Below are 20,163 nucleotides of genomic sequence, written 5' to 3'. Positions count from 1 at the left end.
CTGGATAGTCAACCATAGTGGTATAGCCTCGGCTCCCTGGCTCAGTGAGGCTTTATGATGGTAAGTGCTGGGGCTGCTGCTCTCTATGTGCATCCAGTATGAGAGTGCCCTCTGCTGGATAGTCAGCCATAGTGGTATGGCCTCGCCCCCCCTGGCTCTGTAAGGCTTTATGGTGGCAAGTGCTGGGGCTGCTGCTCTGTATATGCGCCCAGTATGAGATCGCCCTTTGCTGGATAGTCAGCCATAGTGGTATGGCCTCGCCCCCCTGGCTCAGTGAGGCTTTATGGTGGTAAGTGGTGGGGCTGCTGCTCTGTATATGCGCCCAGTATGAGAGCGCCCTCTGCTGGATAGTCAGCCATAGTGATATGGCCTCGCCCCCCTGGCTCAGTGAGGCTTTATGGTGGTAAGTGCTGGGGCTGCTGTTCTGTATATGCGCCCAGTATGAGAGTGCCCTCTGCTGGATAGTCAGCCATAGTGGTATGGCCTCGTCCCCCTGGCTCTGTGAGCCTTGATGGTGGTAAGTGCTGGGGCTGCTGCTCTGTATATGCGCCCAGTATGAGTGCGACCTCTGCTGGATAGTCAGCCATAGTGGTATCGCCTCACCCCCCCTGGCTCAGTGAGGCTTTATGGTGGTAAGTGCTGGGGTTGCTGCTCTGCATATGCGCCAGTATGAGAGTGCCCTCTGCTGGATAGTCAGCCATAGTGGTATGGCCTCGCCCCCCCTGGCTCAGTGACGCTTTATGGTGGTAAGTGCTGGGGTTGCTGCTCTGCATATGCGCCAGTATGAGAGTGCCCTCTGCTGGATAGTCAGCCATAGTGGTATGGCCTCGCCCCCCTGGCTCAGTGAGGCTTTATGGTGATAAGTGCTGGGGTTGCTGCTCTGCATATGCGCCAGTATGAGAGTGCTCTCTGCTGGATAGTCAGCCATAGTGGTATGGCCTCACCCCCCTGGCTCAGTGAGGCTTTATGGTGGTGAGTGCTGGGGTTGCTGCTCTGTATATGCGCCCAGTATGAGAGCGCCCTCTGCTGGATAGTCAGCCATAGTGGTATGGCCTCACCCCCCTGGCTCAGTGAGGCTTTATGGTGGTAAGTGCTGGGGTTGCTGCTCTGTATATGCGCCCAGTATGAGAGTGCTCTCTGCTGGATAGTAAGCCATAGTGGGAATCTGCCTAGCTCTGCCCGGCAGGCTGAGTTAGAGGTGCTGCGATGGACTTGGAGGAGATATTTGCAGAACTCTAGATCACATGTGTCAAACTCCAGCCCTGGAGGGCCGGATCCATGCCAGTGTTTAGGATGGACTGAGAAAGAAAGGAATGTGTTCTACCTGATGGAGCACACCTTTCCTGATTCAGACCCATCAGTTCATTTGAGCTGTATCAAAAATGTGTGAGGATCTCGGCCCTCGTAGGACTGGTTTGACATACCTGCTCTAGATGAAAGATTTCTGTTGGACTGGAGTCCCATCTTGATTGGTCGGGGTAGGTGACTGGGCCCCAAACCTCACTGCTATAGAGCAGGATTGGGGTGATGATGCTGTTGAATATCTTTACCCACACTCTCACTGGTGGTTTTAGGTGCCCAGATCTCAGCTGGTAAAGGCTTCAAAATTTTAGTGGTTTATCGTCCCCCCGGAGATGCTGACCCATTCCTACAGGAATTCTCAGAACTTCTGGCAATGCTAACTCTGTCTTATCCGAGATGGATCATCCTTGGTGACTTCAACGTCTGGGCTGATAACACTCAATCACAAGATGCAAATGAACTAATAAATCTCATGGGTGGACTAGGCTTCACACAAGTTGTAAAATCAGCTACCCACAGAGGAGGGCATACGCTAGACTTACTGTTCCACCTTGGAATGGACATTAGTAACATAACAGTAACCCCAGTGGTGTGGTCAGACCATCACATAATACAGTTTACTATTGAACATCACCCTATCAAGCAGCTCCCTAAAGAAACAATCAAAACCCGTCCCCTGAGTAAATTAACACCGGAGAGGATAACTGCCAACCTGGATTTTACAAATCTGCTCCACAGCCAAATGGACCCAAACACTCTAGTAACCCAGTACAACAACACAATATATGAAACACTTGACAGTATTGCCCCATGGCGCACCAAATCAGCCACCAAAAAGCAGAAAGCTAATTGGTTTGACAAAACCATCATGGATCTAAAAAAGAAAGGGCGCAGACTAGAAAGACAGTGGCGTAAATCAGGGACTGAGGAGCACAAATCTAGCCTAGTTCAACACCTCAGACAATACCAACAAGCAATAACCAAGAAAAAATCAGACTTTATCTCGCACAAAATATCTACAGCCAACAACAGAGCTGCTCAACTCTTCCACACAGTGGAATCACTCTGCAATCCTTCCTGCCTAAAAGCCCCAACCACATACTCCAGGGAAAGGTGTGAAGAATTCTCTGCCTTCTTCACAAACAAGGTGTCTACCATCCGTGCCAGCATTACACCAACTACATCAATTGACCACTGGACGTTGCATATGCCTACTACCGTACCACCATGGCAAGTCTTTGACACTCTGAGTGTAGAAGATTTTGGAATTCTCATTCAAAGTCTCCGCCCCACTACCTGCGACCTTGATCCTGGCCCAACTGGATCCTTAATGCAGTGCCCAGCGCTGTTCAGGCCAGCACTTCACAAAATCACTCAGTGCTCCTTGCAAAGTGGACTTTTCCCAGAAGGACTAAAGAAAGCAATCATAAAACCCCTCCTGAAGAAACCATCACTAGATCCTGATTCTGTAACCAACTACAGACCGGTGGCGAACTTACCATTCCTATCAAAAGTTATCGAGAAAGCAGTCGCCAACCAGCTAGAAGCCAGGCTTACAGATAACAACATCTTTGATACTTTTCAGTCAGGATTCAGGAAAAGGCACAGCACTGAAACAGCATTAGTCCGAGTAATGAATGATCTACTTACTGCAAGGGACAAGGGTGATTGCTCAATTCTGATTCTTCTTGACTTGTCAGCAGCATTTGATACTGTGGATCATGAAATACTAATCCAGCGACTGAAGAATTACTGTGGCCTAAGGGGTACTGTTCTTAGCTGGTTTCAGACCTTCCTATCTGGCAGGACACAGCAAGTATGTCTGGGCACACACTACTCTAATCCAGTGCCACTTGCCTATGGAGTTCCACAGGGTTCTGTACTATCACCATTACTCTTTGCAGCCTATATGCTCCCACTGGGCAAAAGAATCCAGAACTATGGCCTAGGATACCATTGTTATGCAGATGACACACAACTGTATCTGTCCTTCAAGCCTGGCACCCAAGACCCATCAGCATCCATAAATGTGTGTCTAGTGGATTTACAAAATTGGATGAACACCAGCTGGCTAAGGCTGAACTCTGACAAAACAGAGGTGTTGGTGGTAGGTGGTCCACACATGATGGATAAAGTTCAAAACGCTCACCACCTCAAACTAGCAATTGGGGGAGATACTGTACAGTATAAAGACTCTGTGCGAAACCTTGGGGTGATCCTGGATGGAAATCTAAAACTCAGACAGCAGGTATCAGCTGTCGTCAAGTCTTCCTTCTTCCATCTAAGAAATATAGCGAAAATCAAACACCTTATCCCAGCTGAAGACCTACCTGCCCTGGTTCATGCATTTGTATCCTCCCGCCTAGACTACTGCAACGCCCTGTTCATCGGATCTACAGATAAGGTTCTGCGCCCCTTACAGCTAGTACAGAATGCTGCAGCCAGACTCCTAGCCAATGCCCCCCGCAGCTCACACATCACCCCAGTACTGCAAACTCTTCACTGGTTGCCAGTAAAATGGAGACTCAATTTTAAGATCTGCCTGCTGACATTCAAGGCTCTACACCACATGGGACCCAAATACATAGCGGATCTATTGGAACTTTATGCCCCTCCTCGCACCCTCTGCTCTGCCAACAAGATGAAGCTGGTTATTCCCAGGATACACTTAACATTTGGTGCTCGGGCCTTTTCCTACGCAGCCCCTACTCTATGGAACTCACTTCCACAATCAGTACGAGAGGCTCCTTCTCTGCACAGCTTTAAAAAAAGGCTAAAAACTCACCTCTTTTCCCTAGCCTTTGAGACTGCATAATGCAGGGTCACAGCGCTTTGAGTCCCCAGGGAGAAAAGCGCTATATAAATATTATTGTTATTGTTAAAGCTGTCTTCTGATGGCATAAAATGTTCTGCAGGCTTTGTCTTTCAGGGCCTGTACTGCTGGTTTAAAGCTCCCTGATTGGTTGATCTCCAGCCCCAGGTAGATGTAGCTGTTAGTGGACACCCGTGGGGAGCCATTTAATATAAATGAGGAGGTGGGGGTTTTATTTCCATTCTTCCTCTGGAACACCATCACTTTTGTCTTCTTTGGGTTGATGGGCAGTGCCCATGTGGTACAGAAACTCTCCAATACTGACAGGCTGTCCTGTAGGCCCCTTTCTGTTGGGGAGAGCAGCAGGAGATCATCTGCATACAGCAGGAACTTCACCTCGTGGTCATGCAGGAGGAGGCCTGGTGCTGGGGAGGATTCCAGGGCGACAGCCACTTGGTTAATGTATATGTTAAAGAGCGTTGGGCTCAGACTGCAGTAGGCCTGAACGATTTTAGGAAAAGATTGAATTGCACGATTTCTGTGAGAAATTGCGATTTAGATTCACAATTTTCAATACACAACAATGGATCAGCACACCGATGGTAAATATGAGTTCTTCCAGTATAGGTAGCCACATATAGGTGCCCCCAGGATAGTTAAGCCAACTATAGGTGCCCTAGGAAAGGTTAGCTAGCTATAGGTGCACCAGTATATAAGTAAGCCAGCTATAGGTGCCGCAGTACAGGTTAGCCAGTATAGGTGCCGCAGTACAGGTTAGCCAGTATGGGTGCCGCAGTATAGGTTAGCCAGTATGGGTGCCGCACTACAGGTTAGCCAGTATGGGTGTCGCACTACAGGTTAGCCAGTATAGGTGCCGCAGTATAGGTTAGCCAGTATAGGTGCCGCAGTACAGGTTAGCCAGTATGGGTGCCGCACTACAGGTTAGCCAGTATGGGTGTCGCACTACAGGTTAGCCAGTAGGGGTGCCGCAGTACAGGTTAGCCAGTATAGGTGCCGCAGTACAGGTTAGCCAGTATAGGTGCCGCAGTACAGGTTAGCCAGTATAGGTGCCGCAGTACAGGTTAGCCAGTATGGGTGCCGCAGTATAGGTTAGCCAGTATGGGTGCCGCACTACAGGTTAACCAGTATAGGTGCTGCAGTACAGGTTAACCAGTATAGGTGCCACAGTACAGGTTAACCAGTATAGGTGCCGCAGTACAGGTTAACCAGTATAGGTGCCGCAGTACAGGTTAGCCAGTATAGGTGCCGCAGTACAGGTTAGCCAGTATAGGTGCCGCACTACAGGTTAGCCAGTATAGGTGCCGCAGTACAGGTTAGCCAGTATAGGTGCCGCACTACAGGTTAGCCAGTATAGGTGCCGCAGTACAGGTTAGCCAGTATAGGTGCCGCAGTACAGGTCAGCCAGTATAGGTGCCGCAGTACAGGTCAGCCAGTATAGGTGCCGCAGTACAGGTTAGCCAGTATAGGTGCCGCAGTACAGGTCAGCCAGTATAGGTACCGCAGTATAGGTTAGCCAGTATAGGTGCCGCACTACGGATTAGCCAGTATAGGTGCCGCACTACGGATTAGCCAGTATGGGTGCCGCACTACGGGTTAGCCAGTATGGGTGCCGCACTACGGGTTAGCCAGTATGGGTGCCGCACTACGGGTTAGCCAGTATGGGTGTCGCACTACGGGTTAGCCAGTATGGGTGCCGCAGTACGGTTTAGCAAGTATAGGTGCCGCAATACAGGTCAGCCAGTATAGGTGCCGCAGTACAGGTTAGCCAGTATGGGTGCCGCACTACAGGTTAGCCAGTATGGGTGCCACACTACAGGTTAGCCAGTATGGGTGTCGCACTACAGGTTAGCCAGTATGGGTGTCGCACTACAGGTTAGCCAGTATGGGTGTCGCACTACAGGTTAGCCAGTAGGGGTGCCGCACTACAGGTTAGCCAGTAGGGGTGTCGCAGTATAGGTTAGCCAGTATGGGTGCCGCAGTATAGGTTAGCCAGTATAGGTGCCGCAGTACAGGTTAGCCAGTATAGGTGCCGCAGTACAGGTCAGCCAGTATAGGTGCCGCACTACAGGTTAGCCAGTATGGGTGCCGCACTACAGGTTAGCCAGTATGGGTGCCGCACTACAGGTTAGCCAGTATGGGTGTCGCACTACAGGTTAGCCAGTATGGGTGTCGCACTACAGGTTAGCCAGTATGGGTGTCGCACTACAGGTTAGCCAGTATGGGTGTCGCACTACAGGTTAGCCAGTATGGGTGTCGCACTACAGGTTAGCCAGTAGGGGTGCCGCAGTATAGGTTAGCCAGTATGGGTGCCGCACTACAGGTTAGCCAGTATGGGTGCCGCAGTATAGGTTAGCCAGTATGGGTGCCGCACTACAGGTTAGCCAGTATGGGTACCGCACTACAGGTTAGCCAGTATGGGTGCCGCACTACAGGTTAGCCAGTATGGGTGTCGCACTACAGGTTAGCCAGTAGGGGTGCCGCAGTATAGGTTAGCCAGTATGGGTGCCGCACTACAGGTTAGCCAGTATGGGTGCCGCAGTATAGGTTAGCCAGTATAGGTGCCGCAGTACAGGTTAGCCAGTATGGGTGCCGCAGTACAGGTTAGCCAGTATAGGTGCCGCAGTACGGGTTAGCCAGTATGGGTGCCGCACTACAGGTTAGCCAGTATGGGTGCCCCAGTACAGGTTAGCCAGTATGGGTGCCCCAGTACAGGTTAGCCAGTATGGGTGCCCCAGTACAGGTTAGCCAGTATGGGTGCCCCAGTACAGGTTAGCCAGTATGGGTGCCCCAGTACAGGTTAGCCAGTATGGGTGCCGCAGTATGGGTTAGCCAGTATGGGTGCCGCACTACAGGTTAGCCAGTATGGGTGCCGCACTACAGGTTAGCCAGTATGGGTGCCGCACTACAGGTTAGCCAGTATGGGTGCCCCAGTACAGGTTAGCCAGTATAGGTGCCGCAGTATAGGTTAGCCAGTATGGGTGCCGCACTACAGGTTAGCCAGTATGGGTGCCCCAGTACAGGTTAGCCAGTATGGGTGCCGCACTACAGGTTAGCCAGTATGGGTGCCCCAGTACAGGTTAGCCAGTATAGGTGCCGCAGTACAGGTTAGCCAGTATGGGTGCCGCACTACAGGTTAGCCAGTATGGGTGCCGCACTACAGGTTAGCCAGTATGGGTGCCGCACTACAGGTTAGCCAGTATGGGTGCCCCAGTACAGGTTAGCCAGTATGGGTGCCCCAGTACAGGTTAGCCAGTATGGGTGCCGCAGTATGGGTTAGCCATCCAAATCCCCCTTCCCTTTGTGTATGTAGGCAGATGCCCCTCCGTGTATGTAGGCAGACCCGCAAGTCCTTGATTGTCTCCTCCATGTCCTTCAGCTTTGCGGCTATTTGTTTCTGTTCCGGGGTTTGGGCATTTTCTGGGATGTCTTTGTAGAGGTCCCTGAAGTAGTGGAGCCAGATGTGGCCATTTTGGATGTGTAGAGGGCTTTTCTTGGGCTTTGTCCCAATGTGGTTCCAGGTCTCCCAGAATGAGTTGTCTTGGAGGGAGTCCTCCAGCTGTTGGAGTTTGTGGGAGATGTGGCTCTGTTTTTTCCGCCTGAGGGTGTCTTTGTATTGTCTCTGTAGGTGGTCATGGGCTTCCCTTAGGTCCTGGTTGTTGGGGTCTCTGTGCTTTTGGTTAGAGGCTGCCCTTAGCGAATTACGTAGAGCCTTGCACTCACTGTCAAACCATTTTTGGGACTGTTTATTTGTGGATCTCTTAACCTTCCTGGCGGTAAGCCCGAACTGAGTTCGGGCTATGCCGCCGGAAGGCACCGCTCAGGCCCCGCTGGGCCGATTTGCATAATTTTTTTTTTGCTGCACGCAGCTAGCACTTTGCTAGCTGCGTGCAGTGCCCGATCGCCGCCGCTACCCGCCGATCCGCCGCTATCCGTCGCGCCGCAGCCGCCCCCCCCCAGACCCCGTGCGCTGCCTGGCCAATCAGTGCCAGGCAGCTCTATGGGGTGGATCGGAATCCCCTTTGTGACGTCATCCCGCCCCGTCGCCATGGCGACGGGGGAAGCCCTCCGGGAGATCCCGTTCTTTGAACGGGATCTCCGATCGCCGGCGGCGATCGGAGGGGCTGGGGGGATGCCGCTGAGCAGCGGCTATCATGTAGCGAGACTTTGTCTCGCTACATGAAAAAAAAAAAAAAATTAAAAAAAATTTGCTGCCCCCTGGCGATTTTTTTGCAAACCGCCAGGAGGGTTAAAGTTGGTCTGCTTGAGGCCGGCGAGTACTGCCATGTTATATAAGATGTTGCTGAAGTCCTTCACTGCATGGCTGACACCTTGTTTGTTTGGTTCATATAGGTTGGTATGAAAGTTTGTCAGCAGTTCTTGGATTTTGGCAGTTTTGGTCATGTTGGTGTATTCGGTGGCAGACTGTTTGGGCCATTTGAAGGATGGTGGCAGCTTGTAGAGACCGTTCTGGTGAGGTTGCTGTGTGGTTGGTTTATCGGTGGATTTCAGGTACAGCAGGATTTGGCTGTGGTCTGACAGGTGTGTTTCAGGGGTGACTATGAGGGCATTGATGTTTATGGGATCTGTGTCTGTGACAGCATAATCTACCACACTGCTGCCTACATGTGAGTTCATAGTAAATCTCCCAAGAGAGTCACCCCTGGTTCGCCCATTCATTATGTATAGGCCAAGGCTCCGGCACAGGTTCAGCAGGGCTTTCCCACTTTTGTTTACTGTCTTGTCATAGCTATTTCTTACTGTCTGCATTGGTTCCTGGTAGTAGCTCTCTCCTCCAAGTATGTATAGTATCCAAGTATTAATGATACCAAATCTGGACTCCCAGTTGCTACACACTTTCGGTCCAACGGACACAGCATGGATGATCTTCGTGTCACTGCCCTGAAGGGCGGCTTCAAAACGTCAAATGACCGATTAATAGCAGAAACAAACTTTATAAATTGGTCCAAAGCTGTACAGAATGGTTTAAATAAGGAGAACAACTTTCTATATTGATATGAGATTGATGATATATGAACTGTCTCAGCCACTCTGGCTGAACTTGTGAACTAAGAATTTACGATACCTCTGGGTCAATCCTAATACCAGGTCTGTGAGCAATGGAGAGTAAACAAGGATCCTTATTTTACCCCATTTAGATGGTCTGTTTGTATTAAGGCATCTTAATGACGTATTTATGCTTGAAAAAAATATCGGTTTTTCCTTTTGATGTTGCATGTATATAAGCTGTCTGTACCACCAGCTTGCAAACTAACAGGATGTAAACCTGACGAAGGCTGCAAGGCCGAATGCTTGTTTATTCTTATTTATTTGTAGTTAGCCAATAAATGGTATCATCCTGATTTAAAACTTCTTGCTTTTACTGATGGCTAACACGGTACAATACCCTACTCCAAGTATGTATGTGTTTCCCTCAGAGGTCAGATAGTCCTTCTCTGTGCCTGTTCTGGCGTTAAGGTCTCCATAGATGAGCACTCTGCCCTGAGACTGGAAGTGGCTGGCTTCTCTTTGTAGGACCTCATAGATATCAGGTTTGTAGTAAGGGGACTCTGTTGGGGGGATATATGCTGCACACAGGTACATGTCAGACTGAGAGGTGAGGATGGAGCTGTTCATTTTGATCCAGATGTGGCTGTCTCCTCGTTTGATAGCTTTGATGTGCTCTGTAAGCTCCTCCTTGTACCAGATTAGTATGCCTCCTGAACGACGACCCTGTTTAACGTTCTTGTTTTTCTGTGAAGATACAGAGAATTCCCTGTATCCCATGGGTGCAAGAGATTCATCCTCTGCCCGGGTCCATGTCTCCAGGAGGATTTGAATATCAATGTTTTCAAGTCTCTTTTTAAAGTCTGGATCATTTGTTTTGCATCCAAAAGCTGAGGCATTCAGCCCTTGAATGTTCCAGCTACTGATAATGAGTGATGTCATTTTGAGTCTGTATACCTTGTAATGAGCAGGGATTGTCATAGGACTCAATATTATCGGGGTGTCGCATCAGTATACTATTGTAACGATTGTGGAACTTTCTCCGTGATCAGCGCACAACGCGTGCGCTGATACGGCGGAAATCCTCCACAAGCGTATATTTGCAGGCACCCAGCAAAAGGTGCTACGCACCCGTAGAGGGAAAATTCCTGTCGGCAGATGGCGCTGGGGAGTGCAGAGGAACCAATCCTCTGTACCTCCACAAATGCCAGACAGGAATTGTACGAAGCGCAGAACGCAATCGCAAGAGAGGCGATTGCGAATGAGACGAGCAAAGGGACAGGTTGTATGTGTGTGCGCCAACCTAGTCGCCACCCCGCGACAGTGCACACACACACAACAGCAGATATGAAACAGGAACGCGATCGCGAGAGGTGCGATCGCCAGACGTGACACAAGGCAGATCAGGACAGAATACGAGGTTTAGCAAAGGCACAGCAAATAATACAATGAGGAGATACGGAAAATAACAAATGCTAGCTAACCGCGAACACCGCACTCATTTGCAACAGTGCACGCGGTTATGCGCGGTCTCCACGTGATAAGCACAATAGAGACAAGCACGCCTAACTAACCATCAACAGACAAACATGAAACAGAGGACGCGAGCGCTTGCTTAACGGTTACCTCACCGAGCCTCCAGCAAGCGTAGCAGACAAGACAGACACACGAAAACAGGGACAAGCGAGAGACAGGATCCACAGCACTAGCGTAAAGTAGCTAGCGCGATCCCAGGAGACAGAACAGAAGGATCCACAGCGCTAGCGAAAAGTAGCTAGCGCGATCCCAGAAGACAGAACAGAAGAGATAGCTGGTAGCAACCGCTGCACCAGCTATACTCCAAGAACAGAGATCAGAACCATTTCCTGTCGACCACCGTTGGGACAGGGCAATGGCAACAGGCAAGACAAGACAGAACAGGCAATACAGATAATACAATCCTAACAGCACTAGGGAAATCTGCCTAGCGCAGATTCAGGAATTACTCTAAGCAGAACTTCAAACAAAGAGCAAGGCTGACACCCCACCAGGAGTGTTACATAGGACGGAATCCTTATGAACAGCGAAGCATTGTGGGAAACACATAGTACTTATAGTACACGCCTCCAATGAATGTGGCCAGGCAATTTGCATGACAACGTATGCAAATTCCTCAGCAAGCACAAGCTGCAAAACTGACAGAAGCTCTTCTTTCCAGAGTCCTGCAGCATGCAAACCTACACAATGGTCAGCACGGTGGCGTAGTGGTTAGCTCTCTCGCCTTGCAGCGCTGGGTCCCTGGTTCGAATCCCAGCCAGGGCACTATCTGCAAAGAGTTTGTATGTTCTCTCCGTGTCTGCGTGGGTTTCCTCCGGGCACTCCGGTTTCCTCCCACATTCCAAAAACATACGGATAAGTTAATTGGCTCCCCCTAAAAAATTGGCCCTAGACTACTACAGTACTTACACTACATAATATAGACATATGGCAATGGTAGGGATTAGATTGTGAGCTCCTTTGAGGGACAGTTAGTGACAAGACAATATATATACATACACTGTACAGCGCTGCGTAATATGTCGGCGCTATATAAATACTAAATAATAATAATAAATAATTAAAAAAAATGGTCAAAAAGCTGGCTGCCTGCACAGGCAGCTGAGCAGATCATTACAACTATATAAAGTGCTACACAAAGTCCTGATTTCCGCCGTGTTTCTGTCCTCCCTTGTTCCGTGTTGCCATTGTGGGTCAGGCGGTTTCCTCCGCATTTGTTGTGTTGGTGGGGGCTCTCTTTGGTAACGCTTTATTGGAGTTTGCCATCTGTGTGTTGGATTAGGTCTTTCTTGGGGTCTCTGAGGTCTATTAAGTACCATGTCCTTAAAGCGGTATAAAACCCTGACATATGTTTTCCTACTTTTTATATGCCATACGGTTATCATATTTGCTTTTTGTGCTTAAAGAGACTCTGTAACAGAAGGTAAATACTGACTTCACACTATACCTCAGGCTGCAATACTTGTGAGTTTACAATGAATAATCTGTCCCCCCCTGCCGCTGTGATCCAATAAAGCATGACAGGCTAGTTCATCGGAGCCTGCAGATCGTTACACAGGCTCTCCCAGCCTGTCACACTCTGTCTCCGCAGCAACCCTTCCTTCTCCACCTCACAGGATGTGTAATGTAAGCAGCTGGCTCAGAGAAGGCAGCTGATTACCATCCAGCAGGAGAGGGCATACTGCACATGCTGTAACCTGCACTCCTCTCGTGCTGAGATGTCCACAGGACTGACGTACTTCCGGTTTTGGCGGCCATTTTTTTTGTTTATAAACAAACTATATAAAGCAGTTTTTTATGATGTTTAATGCGGCGGGGAGGGGCGAAATGATGACAGAGGGGAATAGGAGATTTCCCTGAACACATAGGTATGTTTTTTTTCTGCTGCATTTTTTAAATACAGTTTCTCTTTAAAGAGGAACTCCAGTGAAAATAATGTAGTAAAAAAGTGCTTCATTTTTTACCATAATTCTGTATAAATGATTTAGTCAGTGTTTGCTCATTGTAAAATCTTTCCTCTCCCAGATTCACATTCTGACATGTATTACATGGTGACATTGTTACTGTGGGCAGGTTATGTAGCTGTTTCTAGCTGCTCTGGCTGTTACAGACAGCTATAAACAGCCATTTCCTGTCTGTGAACATTGTTACATTGTGGCAGTTTGCCCAGAGTACCGCGGTACTCAGAGCTTCTTGTGGGAGGGGTTTCACCACAATATCAGTGATACAGCGCCCCCTGATGGTCTGTTTGTGAAAAGCATTCTATTTCTCATGTAAAAGGGGGTATCAGCTACTGATTGGGATAAAGTTCAATTCTAGGTTGGAGTTTCTCTTTAAGTATAATTATTCATTTAGAAATTATATGTTCCCAAAGTACACTTTTTTTTTTTCCTCTCAGAGCTGACTTTGTATTTTATTTATAACTACTTACTTCATGTTCTAACTAAGCAGAAATGCTTTCCGATTATCTGACTGTGTTCAGGAGACCCGGCAGTGTCAGAGAAGTGTTTATTTACATTCCTCACTTGTTACAATTAAATACAAGATAACATTATCTGCACTTCAGATGCATCCTGCTTTGTTGGCAGGGAACTTCTATGTCCTGTGTGTAACCCTTTGAATGCTGTTCTAGTAAAGAAAAAATGCTGGTTGTATATAATATGCTGTAAATAATCTATTAGAACAAAGAAGAAATGCTGGGTGTCACTCCGCTTTAAGCTCCTTTCCAAGGAAGCGGACTCCTTGTTTGTTAAGGTGCTTGTTGTAGAGATGGCACAACAACCCCCCACCCTAAACTCCTCTTACCCCCCCCCCCCCCCCATTCCTCTCCACCCTCCTCTCTCCCCCCCTCCTCATACTCTCCTACCCTCCATAACTCTCCACCCTCCTTTCTCTCCCTCCCCCCCCACCCCATACCCCCTAAACCCGCATAACTCCACCCTCCAACTCCCCCCCCCCCCCCCCAAAAAAAACTCCCCTACCCCCATACCTCTCTACCCTCCCACCAACCTCCTATACCCCATGCCCTTCAATTTCCTGCCCCCTCTTATCTCCCCCTCCCTTCAAACCTCTTATCTTTCACCAACCCCACACCCTCCTATCCTCCTCCCACATACCCCTCCACCCTCCTATTTACACCTCCACCAAGGACCATGGTATAAGGTATAGTGAGAGATGTGGTATGGAGGTCAGAAAGGAACATGGTATGAGGTATAGTGAGAGATGTGGTATGAAGGGCAGAAAGGACCATGGTATGAGGTATAGTGAGAGATGTGGTATGATGCGCAGAAAGGACCATGGTATGAGGTATAGTGAGAGATGTGGTATGAAGGGCAGAAAGGACCATGGTATGAGGTATAGTGAGAGATGTGGTATGAAGGGCAGAAAGGACCATGGTATGAGGTATAGTGAGAGATGTGGTATGAAGGGCAGAAAGGACCATGGTATGAGGTGTAGTGAGAGATGAGGTATGAAGGGCAGAAAGGACCATGGTATGAGGTATAGTGAGAGATGAGGTATGAAGGACAGAAAGGACCATAGTGTGGGGTATAGTGAGAGATGAGGTATGAAGGGCAGAAAGGACCATGGTATGAGGTATAGTGAGAGATGAGGTATGAAGGGCAGAAAGGACCATGGTATGAGGTATAGTGAGAGATGTGGTATGAAGGGCAGAAAGGACCATGGTATGAGGTGTAGTGAGAGATGTGGTATGAAGGGCAGAAAGGACCATGGTGTGAGGTATAGTGAGAGGAGGTATGAAGGGCAGAAAGGACCATGGTGTGAGGTATAGTGAGAGATGTGGTATGAAGGGCAGAAAGGACCATGGTATGAGGTATAGTGAGAGATGTGGTATGAAGGGCAGAAAGGACCATGGTGTGAGGTATAGTGAGAGATGAGGTATGAAGGGCAGAAAGCACCATGGTATAAGGTATAGTGAGAGATGTGGTATGGAGGTCAGAAAGGATCATGGTATAAGGTATAGTGAGAGATGTGGTATGAAGGGCAGAAAGGACCATGGTATGAGGTATAGTGAGAGATGTGGTATGAAGGGCAGAAAGGACCATGTGTATGAGGTATAGTGAGAGATGTGGTATGGCGGGCAGAAAGGACCATGGTATGAGGTATAGTGAGAGATGAGGTATGAAGGGCAGAAAGGACCATAGTATGAGGTATAGTGAGATGTGGTATGAAGGGCAGAAAGGACCATGATATGAGGTATAGTGAGATGAGGTATGAAGGGCAGAAAGGACCATGGTGTGAGGTATAGTGAGAGATGTGGTATGGAGGACAGAAAGGACCATGGTATGAGGTGTAGTGAGAGATGAGGTATGAAGGGCAGAAAGGACCATGGTATGAGGTATAGTGAGAGATGAGGTATGAAGGACAGAAAGGACCATGGTGTGGGGTATAGTGAGAGATGAGGTATGAAGGGCAGAAAGGACCATGGTATGAGGTATAGTGAGAGATGAGGTATGAAGGGCAGAAAGGACCATGGTATGAGGTATAGTGAGAGATGTGGTATGAAGGGCAGAAAGGACCATGGTATGAGGTGTAGTGAGAGATGTGGTATGAAGGGCAGAAAGGACCATGGTATGAGGTGTAGTGAGAGATGAGGTATGAAGGGCAGAAAGGACCATGGTGTGAGGTATAGTGAGAGATGTGGTATGAAGGGCAGAAAGGACCATGGTGTGAGGTATAGTGAGAGGAGGTATGAAGGGCAGAAAGGACCATGGTGTGAGGTATAGTGAGAGATGTGGTATGAAGGGCAGAAAGGACCATGGTATGAGGTATAGTGAGAGATGTGGTATGAAGGGCAGAAAGGACCATGGTGTGAGGTATAGTGAGAGATGAGGTATGAAGGGCAGAAAGCACCATGGTATAAGGTATAGTGAGAGATGTGGTATGGAGGTCAGAAAGGATCATGGTATAAGGTATAGTGAGAGATGTGGTATGAAGGGCAGAAAGGACCATGGTATGAGGTATAGTGAGAGATGTGGTATGAAGGGCAGAAAGGACCATGTGTATGAGGTATAGTGAGAGATGTGGTATGGCGGGCAGAAAGGACCATGGTATGAGGTATAGTGAGAGATGAGGTATGAAGGGCAGAAAGGACCATGGTATGAGGTATAGTGAGATGAGGTATGAAGGGCAGAAAGGACCATGGTATGAGGTATAGTGAGAGATGTGGTATGAAGGGCAGAAAGGACCATGGTGTGAGGTATAGTGAGAGATGAGGTATGGAAGGCAGAAGAGACCATGGTGTGAGGTATAGTGAGAGATGTGGTATGAAGGGCAGAAAGGACCATGGTATGAGGTATAGTGAGAGATGTGGTATGAAGGGCAGAAAGGACCATGGTATGAGGTATAGTGAGAGATGTGGTATGAAGGGCAGAAAGGAACATGGTATGAGGTATAGTGAGAGATGAGGTATGAAGGGCAGAAAGGACCATGGTGTGAGGTATAGTGAGGGATTAGGTATGAAGGGCAGAAAGGACCATGGTATGAGGTATAGTGAGAGATGTGGTATGAAGGGCAGAAAGGACCATGGTATGAGGTATAGTGAGAGATGTGGTATGAAGGGCAGAAAGGACCATGGTATGAGGTATAGTGAGAGATGAGGAATGAAGGACAGAAAGGACCATGGTATGAGGTATAGTGAGAGATGAGGTATGAAGGGCAGAAGGGACCATGGTATGAGGTATAGTGAGAGATGAGGTATGAAGGACAGAAAGGACCATGGTATGAGGTATAGTGAGAGATGTGGTATGAAGGGCAGAAAGGACCATGGTATGAGGTATAGTGAGAGATGAGGTATGAAGGGCAGAAAGGACCATGGTATGAGGTATAGTGAGGGACTAGGTTTGAAGGGCAGAAAGGACCATGGTATGAGGTATAGTGAGAGATGTAGTATGAAGGGTAGAAAGGACCATGGTGTGAGGTATAGTGAGATGAGGCATGAAGGGCAGAATGGACCATGGTATGAGGGTATATTGAAAGATGAGGTATGGAGGGCAGAAAGGACCATAGTAGAAGTTGTAGTGAGAGATGAGGTATGAAGGGCAGAAACAACCATAGTATGAGGTATAGTGAGAGATGAGGTATGAAGGGCAGAATGGACCATGGTGTGAGGTATAGTGAGAGATGAGGTATGAAGGGCAGAAAGGACCATGGTATGAGGTATAGTGAGAGATGTGGTATGAAGGGCAGAAGGGACCATGGTATGAGGTATAGTGAGAGATGAGGTATGAAGGGCAGAAGGGACCATGGTATGAGGTATAGTGAGAGATGAGGTATGAAGGACAGAAAGGACCATGGTGTGAGGTATAGTGAGAGATGTGGTATGAAGGGCAGAAAGGACCATGGTGTGAGGTATAGTGAGAGATGTGGTATGGAGGGCAGAAAGGACCATGGTGTGAGGTATAGTGAGAGATGTGGTATGAAGGGCAGAAAGGACCATGGTGTGAGGTATAGTGAGAGATGTGGTATGAAGGGCAGAAGGGACCATGGTATGAGGTGTAGTGAGAGGTGAGGTATGAAGGGCAGAAGGGACCATGGTATGAAATATAGTGAGAGAAGAGGTATGAAGGGCAGAAAGGACCATAGTATGAGGTATAATGAGAGATGTAGTATGAAGGGCAGAAAGGACCATGGTGTGAGGTATAGTGAGAGATGTGGTATGAAGGGCAGAAGGGACCATGGTATGAGGTATAGTGAGAGATGAGGTATGAAGGGTAGAAAAGACCATGGTATGAGGTATAGTGAGACATGAGGTATGAAGGGCAGAAAGGACCGTGGTATGAGGTATAGTAACAGATGAGGTATGGAGGGCAGAAAGGACCATGGTGTAAGGTATAGTGACAGATGAGGTATGGAGGGCAGAAAGGACCATGGTATAAGGTATAGTGAGGGATTAGGTATGAAGGGCAGAAAGGACCATGGTGTGAGGTATAGTGAGAGATGTGGTATGAAGGGCAGAAAGGACCATGGTGTGAGGTATACTGAGAGATGTGGTATGAAGGGCAGAAAGGACCATGGTGTGAGGTATAGTGAGAGATGTGGTATGAAGGGCAGAAAGGACCATGGTATGAGGTATAGTGAGAGATGAGGTATGAAGGGCAGAAAGGACCGTGCTGTGAGGTATAGTGAGAGATGTGGTATGGACGGCAGAAAGGACCATGGTATGAGGTATAGTGAGAGATAAGGTATGGAGGGCAGAAAGGACCATGGTATGAGGTATAGTGAGATATGAGGTATGAAGGGCAAAAGGGACCATGTTGTGGGGTATAGTGAGAAATGAGGTATGAAGGGCAAAAGGGACCATGGTATGAGGTATGAGAGATGTGGTATGAAGGGCAGAAAGGACCATGGTGTGAGGTATAGTGAGAGATGTGGTATGAAGGGCAGAAAGGACCATGGTATGAGGTATAGTGAGAGATGAGGTATGAAGGGCAGAAAGGACCGTGCTGTGAGGTATAGTGAGAGATGTGGTATGGAGGGCAGAAAGGACCATGGTATGAGGTATAGTGAGAGATGTGGTATGAAGGGCAGAAGGGACCATGGTATGAGGTATAGTGACAGATGAGGTATGAAGGGCAGAAAGGACCATGGTGTGAGGTATAGTGAGAGATGTGGTATGAAGGGCAGAAAGGACCATGGTATGAGGTATAGTGAGAGATGAGGTATGGAGGGCAGAAAGGACCATGGTATGAGGTATAGTGAGATATGAGGTATGAAGGGCAAAAGGGACCATGTTGTGGGGTATAGTGAGAGATGAGGTATGAAGGGCAACAGGGACCATGGTATGAGGTATGAGAGATGTGGTATGAAGGGCAGAAAGGACTATGGTATGAGGTATAGTGAGACATGAGGTATGAAGGGCAGAAAGGACCGTGGTATGAGGTATAGTGACAGATGAGGTATGGAAGGCAGAAAGGACCATGGTATAAGGTATAGTGAGGGATTAGGTATGAAGGGCAGAAAGGACCATGGTGTGAGGTATAGTGAGAGATGTGGTATGAAGGTCAGAAAGGACCATGGTGTGAGGTATAGTGAGAGATGTGGTATGAAGGGCAGAAAGGACCATGGTGTGAGGTATAGTGAGAGATGAGGTATGGAGGGCAGAAAGGACCATGGTATGAGGTATAGTGAGATATGAGGTATGAAGGGCAAAAGGGACCATGTTGTGGGGTATAGTGAGAGATGAGGTATGAAGGGCAACAGGGACCATGGTATGAGGTATGAGAGATGTGGTATGAAGGGCAGAAAGGACTATGGTATGAGGTATAGTGAGACATGAGGTATGGAGGGCAGAAAGGACCATGGTGTGAGGTATAGTGACAGATGAGGTATGGAGGGCAGAAAGGACCATGGTATAAGGTATAGTGAGGGATTAGGTATGAAGGGCAGAAAGGACCATGGTGTGAGGTATAGTGAGAGATGTGGTATGAAGGTCAGAAAGGACCATGGTGTGAGGTATAGTGAGAGATGTGGTATGAAGGGCAGAAAGGACCATGGTGTGAGGTATAGTGAGAGATGTGGTATGAAGGGCAGAAAGGACCATGGTATGAGGTATAGTGAGAGATGAGGTATGAAGGGCAGAAAGGACCGTGCTGTGAGGTATAGTGAGAGATGTGGTATGGAGGGCAGAAAGGACCATGGTATGAGGTATAGTGAGAGATGTGGTATGAAGGGCAGAAGGGACCATGGTATGAGGTATAGTGACAGATGAGGTATGAAGGGCAGAAAGGACCATGGTGTGAGGTATAGTGAGAGATTTGGTATGAAGGGCAGAAAGGACCATGGTATGAGGTATAGTGAGAGATGAGGTATGGAGGGCAGAAAGGACTATGGTATGAGGTATAGTGAGATATGAGGTATGAAGGGCAAAAGGGACCATGTTGTGGGGTATAGTGAGAGATAAGGTATGAAGGGCAAAAGGGACCATGGTATGAGGTATGAGAGATTTGGTATGAAGGGCAGAAAGGACCATGGTATGAGGTATAGTGAGAGATGTGGTATGAAGGGCAAAAGGGACCATGGTGTGGGGTATAGTGAGAGATGAGGTATGAAGGGCAGAAAGGACCATGGTGTGAGGTATAGTGAGAGATGTGGTATGAAGGGCAGAAAGGACCATGGTATGAGGTATAGTGAGAGATGAGGTATGGAGGGCAGAAAGGACCATGGTATGAGGTATAGTGAGATATGAGGTATGAAGGGCAAAAGGGACCATGTTGTGGGGTATAGTGAGAGATGAGGTATGAAGGGCAAAAGGGACCATGGTATGAGGTATGAGAGATGTGGTATGAAGGGCAGAAAGGACCATGGTATAAGGTATAGTGAGAGATGTGGTATGAAGGGCAAAAGGGACCATGGTGTGGGGTATAGTGAGAGATGTGGTATGAAGGGCAGAAAGGACCATGGTGTGAGAGATGTGGTATGAAGGGCAAAAGGGACCATGGTGTGGGTTATAGTGAGAGATGAGGTATGAA

General features: G+C 48.3%; 1 protein-coding gene across 2 annotated transcripts in view; it reads left to right on the top strand.

The window, feature by feature from the left end:
- RGP1 (RGP1 homolog, RAB6A GEF complex partner 1) overlaps positions 1-20,163 on the top strand; it is a 114,772-nt gene that overhangs the window by 11,834 nt on the left and 82,775 nt on the right. The window contains exon 1 of one of the 2 annotated variants that reach the window (XM_068253414.1): positions 12,505-12,543. The exons of the other annotated variant lie outside the window; for it this stretch is intronic. The gene's annotated coding sequence lies outside the window, so the exon portion shown is untranslated. Of the gene's footprint in view, positions 1-12,504; positions 12,544-20,163 lie in introns of those variants that run through there. 2 annotated transcript variants of the gene reach the window in all.

This window comes from Hyperolius riggenbachi, chromosome 1 (assembly GCF_040937935.1).
Source record: "Hyperolius riggenbachi isolate aHypRig1 chromosome 1, aHypRig1.pri, whole genome shotgun sequence".
Classification (NCBI taxonomy): Eukaryota; Metazoa; Chordata; class Amphibia; order Anura; family Hyperoliidae; genus Hyperolius; species Hyperolius riggenbachi.
Note: the sequence above shows the minus strand (reverse complement) of the source record. Positions and strands in the feature narration are given on the sequence as shown.